Source organism: Carassius carassius, chromosome 36 (genome assembly GCF_963082965.1).
Source record: "Carassius carassius chromosome 36, fCarCar2.1, whole genome shotgun sequence".
Classification (NCBI taxonomy): domain Eukaryota; kingdom Metazoa; phylum Chordata; class Actinopteri; order Cypriniformes; family Cyprinidae; genus Carassius; species Carassius carassius.
This window is the reverse complement of record NC_081790.1, coordinates 30,334,006-30,352,049: the sequence shown is the minus strand read 5'-3', so window position 1 is coordinate 30,352,049 and position 18,044 is coordinate 30,334,006.

Below are 18,044 nucleotides of genomic sequence, written 5' to 3'. Positions count from 1 at the left end.
TTAAATAAATAAAAAATATTTAACTGAAAAGCTTAAAAATTATCTTTCCTCATTATTTGGACACTCATATTTGATTTACACTCTAAAATATCTTGCAGATTTGATTACCACCAGAATTAAAAATACTAAAAAGATTATCTTATACTTCTAATTTATTTAAATCCTTTTAACTCCTTTAGAATATTTTCTACACTGTCCTTGAGTAGTATACTCACTGATAAACAAGCTATGAGTGCTCTTCATTCTTTCAATTTCATATCATCTTAATTCTCCTTTATAAAAGACTAAGATACTTTTGGAAAAAACAACATTCCAGGCGACGAACGATGGTCATGACGTCATACGATATCGTCGGCATCAGTGGAGTACTTTAAAAATTAATAACAGCATGTACAATATAGATACAAAAATATTTTCACGTCAACATGATCAGACACCACCTTAACTACATGTACATACCATTTCCGTATAACTGTAACAAGAAATCGATTTTATATTGCCGTTTTCCCTCGTGGACGGTGTTGCTTCATTGTATCTCCACTCTTGCTCGACCGAGGCGCGGGGGGGAGAGAGTGACCTATTTACACTGAAACATCGTCTAACTCTTTAATCAAAGCTATTTTCACAGAGGTCTCTCTGTGCACCTGTCCTTCTGCTTGTTTGCGGACCGTTCGCCGACCTGGAATGTTGTTTTGATTGTTTGGAACCTCTTCCAGCCGTGTTTTTTTTCCCCCAACTGCAGTCTATATAAGGGTGCGCGCAAAGCGCGCACTCACTCTCTCACAAGTCACTCGGTGAATGTGCAGATACGACTATCACTCTATAATATCGAATTTCAAAAAGAAAACTATTTAAACAGATTCACAGAGGAACATATATTATATATATATATTATAAAATATCTTGTGGTATAGATATATAATATATTTTCTTTTGTTTCTATTTTTGTTTGTATTTTTATACAAGCCTGCCTGAAGAAGGTATTGTGTATACCGAAACGTCGCGATAGGCTTGTTCTCCTTTTTATTTTATTTTTTTATTACTTACAATTAATTTTTCTGATTTATTTTTGGGATTACACAAGATCCTGTTAGGATGGATGTCTTTAGAGGCCGTGTGAGACAAAGAAGCACTCCACGTAACAGACTCAGACTCTCCAGCAGTTCTCCAGTTTTGAATAAAATAAACAGTCATTATTTTCCTCCAAACACAAGGGCACGTTTTCGTGCAGACGAGATAGAGTCCACTCCTAAAGAAAGGGGAAGAAATGTAGTTAGGAATTCTCAGATGTTTGATCACAGAAATGGTCGGAACATCTGGGAATTTAGAAACACAGCCAGAGGACCAAGGCCGGGGTCCTCTCAGAGATTCAGAGATGCATACCATGAAGAAGAGTTTAGACTGGTTAGAAGTCCAGACAGATTTCCCAGTAACCATGTACCCCAGGAGACGGTTGCGGGCCCAAACAGGCCTCCCGTTAGAAGAAAGGGGCGTAGAAGAAATAATAATAGAGGGAGACGTGAGGCAGCACCACAAAACAGAACTCCTGTTTTTGTTGAACAAGATGAACACGCTGAGCGTGAATTTTTTGAAGACTACGTTGAGGAGGATTACTCTCCTCCTCGACGGCAAAATCACTTCACCCGCCAACATTCAAGACCTCAAACACAATTTCAAAAGAGGAGCTCCGTGTGTGATTTTCCCTCACGCTCTTTCTATAGACAACAGAACAAGAGAGTTTCTTTTGTTAATCACGAGAAGAGATTCAGAGACATTGACGTCTCAGTGGACAGACAAGTCACCTCACAGAAGAGAAAAAGAGATAGAATTTCACGCTACTTTCCTCGAGAAAATGACAGAGCCGAGGAAAGGCCTCAAAGGTTCACACACAACAATGAGTACATACCAGCCCAGCCGGCACTAAAAAACACGATCAAATCTTTTTATGACATCATCAGATTGGTACATCATTTGAGTAAGGTAACAACTAAAGTGACCGACAACCAACCCATCACTTTCCAGCGACTCACGCGGCTGCTCACAAACACAGTCAGACCAGCGTTCCCTGGGGAGCAGGTTAGAACAATGCTTGAGGGCAATGCGAAAAATTGGTCATTTACCACACAACTTATTCTAGAACAACACTACGAAACTCTGATTGATGAAGCTCTACAAAATGTTCGTACACAGAACAACCACCATGATTGGCCAAAGGCATTTGAGATAGCTGCCGGCTGGGCTAATTGAAATTTTAACAGTCGAATCACTCCAGAGTCAATTGAGCAGGCGGAAGCTCTCATTACGGCAGAAATGCCACACTCTTCGGTTACACTCAGAACTGAGAATGCATGTGCACCGACCTACGCGGAGGTAGTGACACGGGGTGGACACGCGTCCACCAGTGGTGTGGCTACCACCGCGCAGGCAGCTTGCACCACAGTTTCACCACCACAAGTAACACGCATACCTGTCACTACTGCCACACAGGTTGCAGGTGCCACAGTAACATTACCACGTGTAATCACCACTGACTCACTGATTCGTACTCAGACTACATCGCATACTGTTGAGATTCAGACTTCTCCGGGTTTATTAGTCAGGGGGGATTGGCCGCTCAATGAGGAAGTCCCCACGGTGGGCCTTCAAGAAACACTCCAGCCCATACAGGCTGTTGAACCCCTTCTGACTCAAGAGGCGGATAACACACGAGAGATAGAGTCCCAGCCCATACAGGCAACAGAACTCCCTCCTCTCGAACAAAGAGCAACTAAAAAAACCCGTAAAGAGAAGCACTGCAGGGACACCCTGCCCCCTCTGGAGGAGCCCACATGGGTTCCTGTTCCTGCTGAGGTGGACCGACAGATGGATTTCGTCGGCCCCCAGCGGTTGGAGGAACCCGTGGTGGCCCTTCTGGCTCCTGATGGGGAGGAGGACTCATATCCTTGTCCCTTTCAAAAGACGGGATCGACTCACTCCAGCGACCTTCTCTTCTCTGACCACTCAGATCAACATCTTGAGCCATCTGCACTTTTACATGAATTTTTAAAGGAAGCAGCGCAACAGATCGGGGAGTCGGAACATCGGGAAACAGCATCTGAAAACTCATCACCTGAATTGCCCAGAATTGCGCCCATCTTTACCAGCATGCGCAAGGCACCACCACCCACTACACCTCAAACACTGAGGGTGACGACGAAAATCCCCATGCTACCCTTGACTCCAGGGAGTTTACCTAACCGACACATCAATACGAAACGTAAACTAACAGACTGGAACCTTAAAATCAGCAAAAAATTCGTCATAATCGGTGACTCAAACTTAGCTAGGTTCCCAGCGTCCAACTGCCCCGATCTGCAGGTAGAAAGCTACCCGGGGGCTAAGATTCACCATGCGGGCACGCTGATTGAGAAAGCTATACTCGAGACGGTACCAGAAAAAATGATTGTTGCGTTTGGTCTTAACAACAGACAACAGAGATACCGCATGTCAGCCACCACTGAATTGCAGAAGGCGTACAGTATTATAAAGAAAAGAATGCCTGGGACAGAGATTCTATTCCCTCTCATCAACTTTTCGAGGACCCTCCCCCAGGGGGAACAGGGTATACTAGAGCACTTGAACACTCATATAAAGAATCACTTGAATTCCATACCTGCACTTCCGTCAGCACTCTTTCACGTTGAGGGTGATGGTGTCCACTGGAAACCAGCGACAGCGAGGGCCATCCTTGAACTCTGGATGACAGCGTTAAACTGCCGTTCAGCACAAGCCCAATAGGTGGCTCCAACAAACTCATTATAAACCTTTCGCGGTCGCTGGTTCTCAGTGAAGAACAAACCTCAGTGCTGACGAAAGGACTCTCTTTTATTCCTACTCCGCACGGTTTTAAGACACAAAGAATAGAATTGTTAAAAGACCTTCAAACGTATCATCGCAGACTGAAACTAGAAACCTTTTTTGAAGGGAAGAGTATCTCGAAAAAGAAACTCCCTTTTACTCATGCCTCAGATTGGTCGCCAGTGTTGTCCAGCCTCCCCAAAGAAATATCAAACATCATTAGAGCTGATTTATATGCATACAAACACATCAATTGGGGTATCAAAGAAAACAGAAACTTATCGAAGGGAGAGATGAAAGCTATTTTAGATTTACAAAAGAACAGAGATATCGTCATAAAACCGGCGGATAAAGGTAACTCTACAGTGATTCTAGACAGAGATCAGTATATTTATGAAGCTAAGAGACAACTAGCTGTGAGTGACCACTATCGGGCTCTTGAAGAACCGATATATACAGAGACCATCGATGAAGTAAGAGAAATTTTAGAAGAAATGTGCTCGAAGAAAATCATTAATGGGGCTCAGAAGGAATATTTAATAGGTGACGGCCCACCTAGGCCTAGAAGATTTTATTTATTACCTAAAATACATAAGGCACCCAAGGGCTGGAGTATCCCCTTTCAGATACCTCCAGGAAGACCTATCGTCTCGGATTGTAACAGTGAAACTTACTATGTTGCTGAGTATCTAGAGCACTTTCTCAACCCTCTTTCTATCAGACACCCCAGTTATCTAAAAGACACATATGATTTTATTTCCAAAATTGGCAGATTAAAAATTCCTCCAAGCGCCATTCTCTTTACAATTGATATCGATAGTTTATATACTAACATTGAGACAGAAGTTGGCCTTGAGGCAGTCAAAAAGTTCATGAAAAAATTTCCTGATTCTAAAAGACCTGATGATTACATTTTAAAACTGCTTGAGATTAACTTAACTAAAAACGATTTCGAATTCGACTCCAAATTTTATCTTCAAATAAAAGGCACTGCAATGGGCAAAAAGTTTGCCCCCTCGTACGCCAATATATTTATGGCGGACTGGGAAGAGTCTGCTTTAGCCTCAGCAGAGAAAAAACCATTTGCCTATTATAGGTTTCTGGACGACATCTGGGGTGTCTGGACTCACTCGATGGCTGATTTTGTCACTTTTACTGAACATCTGAATACACACCAAACCTCAATAAAGATCAAATTCACAGTTAATGATTCTGAGGTCAATTTCCTGGACGTCGTGTCCTATAAGGGCCCCAACTTCCTCTCCACAGGAAAGCTGGATTTTAGAGTATATTTTAAAGAGACGGATACACACTCACTCTTACATAAACACAGTTTCCACCCTAAACACACTTTCAGGGGGATTGTGAAGTCACAATTACTCAGATTTAAACGCATTTGCACAGAACAGACATTTTTCTTTACAGCAACAAACACTCTTTTCAAGGCCTTGAGACAACGCGGATACTCACGCTCTTTCTTGAGAAATATACTTAAATCTTTTGACACACCTAAATCTCTGCCTGCCCCGGACACGACAAACAGGAATAAAATTATACCTTTGGTGACACATTCCTCGTGCTTCAGTACACAGCTCAACCAGGCCATTAAATCTAATTTTACTCGGTTCTTGACTTCCACAAATTTTCTACAACACCATAAACCTATCGCGGCCTATAGGAGGAACAAAAATATCTTAGATGTTTTAGTACAGAGCAAACTCCCGACTCCTTCGCCTAAAGGCCGGATAGGCAAGTGCAAATATTTCATCCCATCGAGATGGGTCAAGAACAGATTTAATGGCCAGGTTTTCAAGTTGTCTCGTTCTCTGTCACATGAGAGTGTAAATTGTATTTATCTCATATACTGTCTCAAATGTCGAAAGCAGTATGTCGGCCAGACCAAGAATGAACTGAGAGTGAGAGCATACCAACACGCACACAATATAGTACACAAAATAGAAAAACGCAGGCTCCTGGTTAAACATTTTTTGGCTCATGGCCTCGACTCCCTCCGAATCACAGGGCTCCAAACCAATCCACTATGGTCTCTGAAAGAACGCCTGAGAGCCGAGAGTAGATGGATTAAACGTTTGGATACCCTGCACCCGAGGGGACTGAATGAGACATAATTCTGAGATTTCTTTCTTCTATCTTTCTACTCTTTATTTTGCTACCCTTTTGACTCTCTTTTTTAGACTTGCACACCTCTTTTCTATGGTCAAACACACCACAACCCTAAACTTAACCGTTAGTAACCCCTATGGCTATACCCACCCTCGCCCTAAACCTACCCGTCAGTAACCCCTGTGGCTATACCCACCCTGGCCCTAAACCTACCCGTCAGTAACCCCTGTGGCTATACCCGCCCTGTCCCTAAACTTACCCAACAGTAACCACGGTGACATCACGGCCCTTAACCTAACCACTCTAACCCTGGACTACTCGGGGGGTGCGTGTCTGTGAGCTTGGCCTGGCTTGGATCGGCGTTTAGTGGTCAGTGGACGAATGGACCGAGCACAACCAGGTTCAGACCTTAGGTTTGAACCTTGGACGTTTCATTCCCCTAACCTAACCCTAACCCTAACCCTAACCCTAACTCTAACCCGTCTGTAACCCCTGTGGCTATACCCGCCCTGTCCCTAAACTTACCCAACAGTAACCACGGTGACATCACGGCCCTTAACCTAACCACTCTAACCCTGGACTACTCGGGGGGTGCGTGTCTGTGAGCTTGGCCTGGCTTGGATCGGCGTTTAGTGGTCAGTGGACGAATGGACCGAGCACAACCAGGTTCAGACCTTAGGTTTGAACCTTGGACGTTTCATTCCCCTAATCTAACCCTAACCCTAATCTAACCCTAACCCTAACCCTAACCAAAAACACTAAGTCCAACCCCCACAAAAACACTAAGTGCAACCATATGACTAAGTCCAAAATTCCCAAAAAAGACTAAGTCCAACCATATGACTAAGTCCAAAATTCCCAAAAAACACTAAGTCCAACCCCCACAAAAACACTAAGACCAACCATATGACTAAGTCCAAAATTCCCAAAAAACACTAAGTCCAACCCACCCAAAAACACTAAGTCCCACCCATACATTCGAAAATCAAGTAAGTGATCAACTCCATATCTCGGCACCTGGTGGCGCTAGACCGACGAAACCAAGTGCAATCGACTGGGGAAGGCCCAAGGAGTATAATAAACCACGTTTCAGCTCTCTAGCAGATACGGATCACAAGATATGGGGGGTCGATCAATTCAAAGGTGATCAATCTTCGCATTTATCCCGTAAAATCCTATATTAGTTTCTGTGAGGATATATGCATTCCTACCAGGACTTATTTAACATTCAACAATGATAAGCCATGGTTTACAGTAAAACTCAGACATCTTCGTCAGGCCAAAGAGGATGCCTAGAGAAATGGGGACAGGGTCTTGTACAATCAGGCCAGGAACACACTGAACAAAGAGATTAGAGCGGCTAAAAAGACCTACGCTAAAAAGTTGGAAGACCAGTTTACTTCCAACGACTCAACTTCAGTTTGGAGAGGTCTGAGAGCCATCACTAACTACAAGACACCATCCCCTTGCACTGAGGCTAATCAACAACCTGAATGAGTTTTATTGTAGATTTGAAACCGCCAACACCCATTCTGACCATCTCCCTACACAACCATTAACACCTCCTGCAATCCCCCTCTCCATACCTCCTGCTCTTTAAATCTGTGAAGATGATGTGCGCCATGTCTTCAAGAAGAACAAAAGAAGAAAAGCACCCGGCCCAGATGGCATTACACCAGCCTGTCTGAAAATCTGTGCTGACCAGCTGGCCCCCATCTTTTCACAGATCTTCAACAGATCTCTGGAGTTGTGTGAAGTGCCTTCCTGCTTCAAACGCTCCACCATAATCCCCATTCCAAAGAAACCCAAGATAACAGGACTTAACGACTACAGACCTGTGGCTCTAACGTCTGTCATCATGAAGTCGTTTGAAAAACTGGTCCTGGCTTATCTGAAGGACATCACTGGACCCTTACTGGACCCCCTGCAGTTTGCTTACCGAGCAAACAGGTCCGTGGATGATGCAAACAACATGGGATTGCACTTCATCCTGCAACATCTGGACAAAACAGGGACTTATGTGAGGATCCTATTTGTGGACTTAAGTTCGGCTTTCAACACTATCATCCCAACAGCCCTCTAGACCAAACGGACCCAGCTCTCTGTTCCTAGCTCTATCTGTCAGTGGATCACCAGCTTTCTGACAGATAGGCAACAGTTAATGAGACTGGGGAAATTCATGTCAAACAGCTGCTCCACCAACACTGGTGCCCCTCAGGGTTCTGTTCTCTCTCCCACTGCTCTTCTCCCTGTACACCAACGACTGCACGTCTAAAGACCCCTCTGTCAAGCTCCTGAAGTTTGCAGACGACACTACAGTCATCGACCTCATCCAGGACGGTGATGAGTCTGCTTACAGACAAGAGGTTGAGCAGCTGGCTGTCTGGTGCAGTCTTAACAACCTGGAGCTGAACACGCTCAAAACAGTGGAGATGATCGTGGACTTTAGGAGAAACCCCCCTGCACTTTCCCCACTCACCATCATGAACAGCACTGTGACTGCAGTGGAGTCATTCAGATTCCTGGGAACCACCATCTCTCAGGACCTGAAGTGGGACAATCACATTGACTCCATTGTGAAAAAGGCCCAGCAAAGGTTGTACTTCCTTCGCCAGCTGAGGAAGTTTAACCTGCCACAGGAGCTGCTGAAACAGTTCTACTCAGCCGTCATTGAGTCTGTACTGTGTACTTCAATTACTGTCTGATTTGGTTCAGCAACAAAATCAGACATCAGAAGACTACAGAGAACTGTTCGGACTGCCGAAAGGATTATTGGTGCTCCTCTGCCCACCCTTCAAGAACTGTATACATCCAGAGTGAGGAAAAGGGCTCAGAAAATCACTCTGGATCCCTCACATCCAAGTCACCCCATCTTTGAACTTTTGCCATCTGGCCGGCGCCTCAGAGCCGCAAATACCAGGACAGCAAGGCACAAGAATAGTTTCTTCCCCCAGGCAATCTACCTCATGAACAGTTAAATGTTCCCTACTTATGCTTCTAAATGTGCAATATCCTTATATTTATTTGTTAACCCTCCATCCTAGAACATTCCTGCATCTCACTCAATCCTATTCCATTATCATTTATAGCACAATTGTTTATACACTTATTTATTTGCCAATTTGTAATTTGACTGTGTGTTGTTGTCTTGTATGCGCAAGCATACTTGGCAATAAAGCTCTTTCTGATTCTGATTCTGATTAGTAATGTTCATCATCTGGCTGAATACGTCTTGTATTCATTTTACTGTAAAACCATGTCATACTCGCACAAACTGACAGTCACCACTTATAAGCTACTACTAAATATTGTAGGAAAGTAATTTTCTGTAAAGTTGCTTTGTAATGATTTGTATTGTAAAAAGCGCTGAAACGCCACAAAAAGACAGGTTGTCATGGTGTTCGAGTGAGAATTAGATGGGCGACTGCTTCCACCTAACAATCCTTGACCCAGTATTCCCTGGATACAATATATTTGGAGGGGCATAAACTGGCACAATGCTCTTGGGATTATACATATGTTTTTCATCTTCCAGTTTTCAGTGATTCTTCTACCTCTACATTGCCGCGTTTACAACTTCACCAGAGAGGAGTGGAACATTTAAATCTTCGCCAACTTGATTTTGTTCTACTGGATCGGAACCTGTCATCACAGTCTCATCTCAACATGGCTCTAGTCAATGCTAGGTCCATGTGCAACAAGACTTTTATTTTAAATTAGTTTTATACTGGGCGTAACTAGTATATCCTTTTCCTAAATTAGATGTGGGCCTCTTCTGGTGAGTCGTCAGTTTTTGAAGAACTCTGTCCACTGGTCTGTTGTTTTGTTAGTAAACCATGATGTACTGATAAGGGTGGTGGGGTTGCCATGTTTATTAAACAATCCCTTAACGTACGGCCATTTCTGTGGGGAGTTATTTATCAATTGAGTTACAATATATTGTGCTAGAGTATTCTGTGCACTATTTTATAGGCCATCCAATTTTGACTGCTTTTATACAAGAGTTTTATTTACTTTTTAACTCATATCATGCCATCATATGATCAGCTGTTATTATTGGGAGATTTAAATATACACGTGTTCTGCTATACAGAATGCTGCAAAATCAGCTAGGACTAAGTATTTTTTAAGATTTGATCTCTACACACTCTCATAGACCTAGAATTCTGTTTTACATGATTAATTCAATAATTAATCCAGGTTGTCAGTGGTTGCAATAAATTTATTTTAGCTGCATTTAAATACTTTCAACATATTTTTTATTAAATGTACCTAAAATATATGGTTGGAAACCCCTTACTTTATAAAAAATATACTTTTTTTGTGGTTATAAAATCAGACCTAAGCCAACAACAGTCTTTAAAGGTGACATATTATGCCCCTTTTTACAGTATGTAATATAAGTATCTGATGTCCCCAGAATGTGTCTGTAAAGTTTCAGCTTAAAAGACCCCACATATCATTTATTATATGATTTTGAAAATGTTTATTTTGAGTGAAAGAAGAAACACACTGTTTTTTGAGACTGTCTCTTTAAATGCAAATGAGTTGCTGCTTCAGGTCACCAGGGCACCATACAGAATTTATTTAAAAAATTGCCAATTTTATATGCAAGTTAGTGCTGGTTGCAGATAAAGTTTTAATTGTTGGTGATTTTAATATCCATGTTGATAATGAAAATGCTGCATTGTGATCAGCATTTATAAACATTCTGAACTCTATTGGGGTTAGACAACATGTCTCAGGACCTACTCGTTGAAATCATACTCTAGATTTAATACTGTCACATGGAATTGATGTTGATAGTGTTGAAATTATGCAGCCAAGCAATGATATCACAGATCATTATCTAGTCTTGTGTAAACTTCACATAGTTAAAACTGTAAATTACACTCCTTGTTACAAGTATGGTAGAACTTTCACTTTTACCACCAAGATTTCTTTGTAAGTAATCTTCAGTATTTTTCTCAATTCCTGGCACATCCAAAAACTAACAACAACTTAATGATGTAACATAAACTATGGACTCTCTCTTTCCTAGCATTTTAGATATGGTTTCTCCTTTACACTTAAGGAAGGTTAAGGAAAACAGTCTGACACTGTGGTATAATAAGCACACTCACACCCTAAAAAGAGAAGCCCAGAAAATGGAGCGCAGCTGGAGGAAGTCAAAACTAGAGGTATTTCGTATTGCTTGGCAGGAAAGTACGCTATCCTTCAGAAGAACGTTAAAAACTGCTAGATCTGATTATTTTTCATCTCTTTCAGAAGACAAACATAACCCCAGGTATGAATTAATTACAGTGGCTAAATTAATTAAAGATAAAGCATAAACAATTGTTGACATTTCCCAACAAACTTGACTTAGTGAAGCTGGAGGTATAAAGTTAAATATTATCTGACTCCCAGTAAACTCATTACAGCCGTTGAGAAGTGTTCTTTATGTAACTGATTCAGCTGACATCTAGTTAATTTTAATTTAATTTTAATCTTTATGCTCTCACCAGTAATTGTCTATTTTTAAGCTCTCCTTTTTGAGCTTTTTATGAACTGATACTTCAATTTTTGAAATTGCTTGGCCTTCGTTCATCAGTAATTTGCACTTATGTTTGAGTCAAAGATGCCAGTTAGTCAAACTTATATTCGAAGGAAGATATTTAAAAAAATAAGTTTTAAGTAGGCACTATTAAAAAACCCTTCTGCTTATTAAATATATGTTGTTGCACTGTTTTTTTGGCATTGTAAATACTGAGAGTATTCAAAACAAAACAGTGCACGTTTTAATTTTTATGAATGATCATATGCAAACCTATCCATAGCTTTTTTCAAGAACCCAATGGGAATCACAGTACATCAGCATGCAATCAACCCATCAACTCATATGTCACTATAGTAGACTCGTAAAACTCTTTACCGTAGTTCCAGCCATCCACACAGGACTCAAATCTCACTGATATTGATGTCCACCATTGGGGTGTAACTAAGCACAGAAAATATTTTCACAGTTTCCATTTTGTATCATACCTCCTTATTAATGTTGCTCAGTTGCTTTGATGCAATCTTTTTTGTTTAAAGTGCTATATAAATAAAGGTGACTTGACTTGACTATCTGAAACAGGAACTATGTTTTAAAACACCGTCTTGCTCACGACCATTAGGCTCCACACTTCGCTTCTCTCCACACTTCACTAATGTTGTACAGTCACTAGTGAGCTGTAGATTTGTAACCAATTAAAAAAAACAATTGATAATATATCAAAGCCAAAAAATTCTGCATTATTTCCTGCAGAGACACGTTTTGCCATTATGTTTTTTTATTTGCTTGAAATATTATTGGAGCAACTTCAAAAAGTAAAATGCAGTGAAATGCAAAATGTGCAGTGCTAGTCTGTCATAATATAATGAGAATATTACTGTTAAATAATGTTCTGGAATCTTTGTGTGCACGTGTTTAAGCAAATTGTTACAGAAAGAGCACATTCACAACAGAGCTGCACCGTTTGTGCATTTGCAGTCATCTGTGCAGCTGTATGTTGTACTATTGTGTTTATTTTATGCATATAGGTCTGATTTATTGCATATAGAATACATTCGATTAAGAAACGCACAAAAACAGGCATCTGTGTTAATATCATATGTTGTCGTATAGTTAATACTGCCCCCCCACGGACATCCCTTCAGACAGAGGGGAGTGGTCAGACTTGGGTTTCGCGTGTATCGTAGTCTTAGTAATACAACTGCCTACTGTTGCTTCTGCTTGCTTTTAGATGGAAAAGCTGCCCATAACCTGTTTTCTTCATAATATTGGCATAAAGAAATATATTTGGTAAACAATCCAGTGTATCTTCTTCTTTGGAAAGTGTCAAATGATTTTTTAATGCTATTTTGCAGAGGTGAGCAATGTAGCCAATCACAGACATATATGTTGATTTCTAAAATGCAATGGTCAATGAGAGGGGTTTAGGCTGGAGTCCACGCATTCACCACTCCTGTCAACTTTTTTTGTCCAGTGCTGAGTTCTATCATGCTCGTAATTTCTTTCTAACAAAGTCAAAAAAAATTTTTTTGGAACTTTGTGAAATTGTGATGAATGAGTGACCCCAGCTGATATGCTGAAACAATTCCTATTGGTTGTTTTACTTTATTTCTTTGATCATGATTGGTTAATCCTGCTGTCATACAGGAAACTGGACAATGAAATGGTTCGCCTTTCTAAATTTGAAAATAAGGGTTAGGGTTATCATCTTTCTGTAGCATATACGTTATCATTAACGTAACTAAGAGCAGGAGATTGTTGGTATATATCAGTGTTAATTTCGTTAATGAAGATGGCAACGGAAAATATTCTTTAACAAACATTTTTTCTGTGACTAAGACGAGACGTTGACGAGCTAAAAATAATATCTGATAACGAAATCAGTATAGCAGCCGCGGTGGATGGATAGACTAATAAAACGCAAACTATCGATCTGAAACAATGGCCTCAGCACCCGAAGGAGTAGGGATAAGATGACCAGACCTCCCGTTTTTCCCGGGAGTCACAATTAGTTGTCGATTAACTTAAAGTTAATGAAGGCAGGGTAGGTGGAAGAATCGTGCTGATAGAATTGTTATCTCTTTCTCGCGCGCGCATGCGTGCACGCTCCACTTCCTCAGTTCTCATGTACGACAACGAATTGTGACTCTCGGGAAAAACGGGATGTCTGGTCACCTCATCCCTAACCCCTCGGGTGCTGAGGCCATTGTTTCAGATGGCTAGTTCGTGTTTTATTAGTCTATCCATCCACTGCGGCTGCTACACTGACTAATGTTAGATATGCAAACGGCCCTTATCCGATTGCAATCCAATGACAGGGATGCACATTTTGATGGACAATAGCCTATAGGATGCATTTTGAATGCATTTTGAAAGTCCAGTAGTCCTCAAATAACATTATAGTCCAGTCTCGTCTAGTTAACGAAGACGCAGCATTAATTTAGTCATGTCGACATCAGAAATTATTTTTACCTCGTCAATGTCTTGTCCTAAGGCCCGTTCACACCAAGCACGATAACTATAAAGATAACGATAAAGATATAGTTCTAAAAATCGTTCTCAATATTAAAGAATAGCAGAGTCCACACTACAAGTATAACGATAAAGGCATAGAGAAACGGTATCGTTGGAATCATTTTCAGAATTATTTTTTTCCAGCTGATGAACGATACAAACATTAGAAGAAACAGACGATATCGTTCGCTGGTGTGGATGCTAATATTGTTATCTTTATAGTTATCTTTATAATTATCATTCTTGGTGTGAACGGGTCTTCGTTAACGAAATGAACACTGGTTCTCAGCGCTCGAATACACACACAGCGGTCCAAATGTTTATCGTGTATAGTATCTCACGTAAATACAGTAGGTTATGGATAGGGTGACCACCTGCTAATAAGCCCAAGGGGGGACAAGGGGTATGTTTCTGAGGGACAATGTGGGACACTGCCTTGCGTGGTGGTGCCCCCACCCCATGGGCAGACTCACTGATAGTGGTTTACCCATTTCTAGCACATACCACCTTACATGGTATATTAATAATGCCCTATTCCCCTAAACGTGTAATTGCTGATGTATGCTTATGATAGAATCAACAAATGCACTTCCACTTACGATTTACTTTAGCTATTTAATTTTATTTATTTTTCATTATAATTTATTAACTTTAAATAAATTATAATATAAAATTATAGGATTAAAATTAATTGTAGTTGCTCAATACCACAGGAACAGTCTAAACTCACAACTCCAGAGGTTCACGGAACGAGAAGGGGGAGGAAGGATGGTGAACTTGCATGTTAGTAAAGGTTAGTAAAAACAGTTTGAAACAGGACACACCTTCTCTTTTTTTAATTGATGATGGCGGTGCCTCAGGGTATCTTTCTCCATTTTTCGAATTGGAAAGCGTGCATCTAAAAGTTCCTTCCCAGTGTGTCTGGTATGCACGTGCGTGCGCTGTCATGACAACAACGAAAAAGTTGACAAAAACCTAGTCAGCAGTTTAACTGATGGGTGGGTGTGGCAACAGTAGCGTGCTGAGCTGTCAAGTAATGTTTGTTTGGCTGCCTGGGACTCGAGGATATATAGAGCGACCAACTTTTTTTGAGCAAGCATTGATTATGTGTGACACAGTCTCAATTTGTGGGACGCATGAATTGGGCTTCAAACGCTGTGCGCGCACACGCTACGCGGGACGGGTGGTCCCCCTAGTTATGGATTAAGTGAACAGGTGTGTGAAAACTGAACGTGTGTCAGAATTGAATGCCTTCCGTCTTAAAAAGACAGCGTTCCAAATTAAATACCTATCTGTCATTTATTTTAACCAACAAAAGACGTTAAATAAATGTATACATGTTAAAGGGTAACTAAACCCCTGGTCAGAGCCTGACTCCACCCACTGGTAATTTTAGAAAAATGCTGAAAAGTGGGAGGAGCAGAGCGAAGATAGAGGGGACGAACCGAGGGCGGGGCTGAGTGGGTGGGGCGTGAACCTGAGACCCGCAGTGATGGATTGACAGCTGCTGTCAGACTCGCTAAAATGGAGAGTGACTGTAGTGACGCAAGTAGCTTTGCAACAGAGCGTTCATCTGACGTAGAGGACTTTTCTCGCCCACCTTCACTTGAAGTGGAGGATGTCGAGCTGTCTGTGGACACAGGGCCAGGGCCTGAGCCATATCAATTCGAGCCCCTGGCTCAAAGTGCGGTCTTAACTCCAGCATCACGATCGGCACTGCGTCGCTTTTCAGCGCGAGCTTTGTGGAGAAGCCCATTTCCATCTCCATTGCGTTGGAGAAGCAATCCCACGTAAAATGCAATTTGCACACTCCAGCTATATGCGGGATGTGCATGCAACCACTGGCGCCTAATTTTCAAGTCTGCTGGGAAACTATGCAGTCCAGCAGTGCTGTCGCAACCAGCAACACTACACATACGTACCAACCTGACCACTGTATTAAATACAGATAAATCTACGCCAACTTAAAGCTATCCTAACTGATGCAATACTATGCTACCAACTAACTATGCTTCTAACAATACTAACGTTACACTAACAACTATGCTAATTAACTACATAGGCTACACGAAATAATCTAAATAACTATATAAATGCTATGCTATAAATATGTGCTATAATACTCTATCCTGGTTGTTTTCGCAATTAATAGTCACAATTCCAACTCCTGACTCACTAGTAGTAACTACAGTGATTTTGACGGAACAGGATGGTTTTATACTGCCAAGGGCGTGGTGAGCTGGAAACTGCTCACGTCACCTGCCACCGCAAACATCCAATAAGAAAAATCAACTGCAGTAGCCACCGTTCAACCTGAATAGGGCAGCACTCTCTCTGTGTATTAGGGCTGTCAAAATTGCTCAAAATTGACGTTCAAATATTCCCTCTAAAAAATACACGAATATTCGAACTATTCGAACATCTGGTAGCGCATGTTGTCAATGACGCGCATTACGTCAATAACATGCAAAAATAATACAAAGAGACATAACTACTTGTATAGATAGTCTATTTAAGTTTAAACATATATGACAACGTATTACCTACACAAAAACAAGGAAATCAACTAATGGCCAAGACTGCAGACCTCACGCTCTCTCACCCGCACGTTCTCTGCGCATAATGGATTAAATGAACAAACACAGTTTTGTGCAAGCAATTTAAGGTCGCGACTGTTGTTCCAAATATAGCAGGCTTCATTCAGTGATTGAAACAAATATTATTAATATTAATTGAAGTTTTACAGCATATAGAACTGACATTGAATGCTTGGAGCGAGCTGTGCTGTGGTAAACATGGAACTTTTCCTTGACATGAAACGATAAATAATCAAACCTCGGATCCATTGTTTGACAGAACTCCCCGAAGCCTGCCCCATCCGCGATACTGATCGGTCTCATGTCCTTACAAATGAACGAAATTATTTTATCCGTTATGGCCTCTTGTCATGTTGCAGACAAAGAGCTTGTGGCGGGCAATGCAAAGTGACGTTAAGTGTCAAGACGTGACTGTTTAGCTGGAGTTCCACACATTATGCCATGCTCATTTGGGTGCACATTTTTGAGATGTGACCTCATGTTGCTAGTGCTCGAATGGTATGGTAACTGCATCTTAAATAGCTTGCATACAACAATCTCGCGGGTCAACAATTTTACCTAATTTTCTCTGCTGCGGTCGAGTTGGGCTCTGCACTTGCTGTCATCTTCCATGAAGACGCGTCAACTTCCAGCAGTGATGCTGTGCCAGACAGTGCGACTCCTGTGAGGCTGTGACCTGTCCCTGAACCCTCAGGCGCTAGCGGCCCACTCGCACAGCAGACAACCACATCTCTACTACCGCGGGCATTTTTTTTTCCACATTTTTTTTATTCGAATATTAATTTTCACCTTCGAAATTCGTTTTTTAAAAACTATCCGAATACATATTCGAATTTAGAATATTCGTTGACATCCCTACTGTGTATATATTTTTATAAGTTGTTCCTTTTTTAACTTCTGTTAAATGGATAGTTCACCCAAAAATGAAAATTGTCATAATTTATTCAAGATTTTCCAAATTCAGTACTTGATTCAAATTTCTCATAAGCTTAATTGATTTGGTCTAAAGAGAGAATAATTATGATTATTTTAATTTGAAAACTACATATAAAATAACTACCAAAATAAATTTTAGTAACTACTTTGGCTAAAACTATTGACTAAGTGACTAAAAGCGACTAAAACTACATTAAAACTATGAAAGACTCAAATGACTAAAATGTGACTAAGACTATTAAGCATTTTCGTCTCAAGACTAAGACTAATCAAAAATGCCTGCCAAAATTAACACTGGTATATATAGTAATAAAGTTATTTTGAAAAAAATGCCCTGTAAATCACTTTAAGGAGTCCTACAGTATTTTGTAATGGGAAGGCAAATTTTTGTTATTGGTCAGAAGGTGGTCCTGAATTTTTTTCTGTGCTCCTAATTTTTATTCACCTTTAATTAGCAGCACAAGTGCTCCTTGAAATAAAAGTAAGCGTAGAGCCCTGTA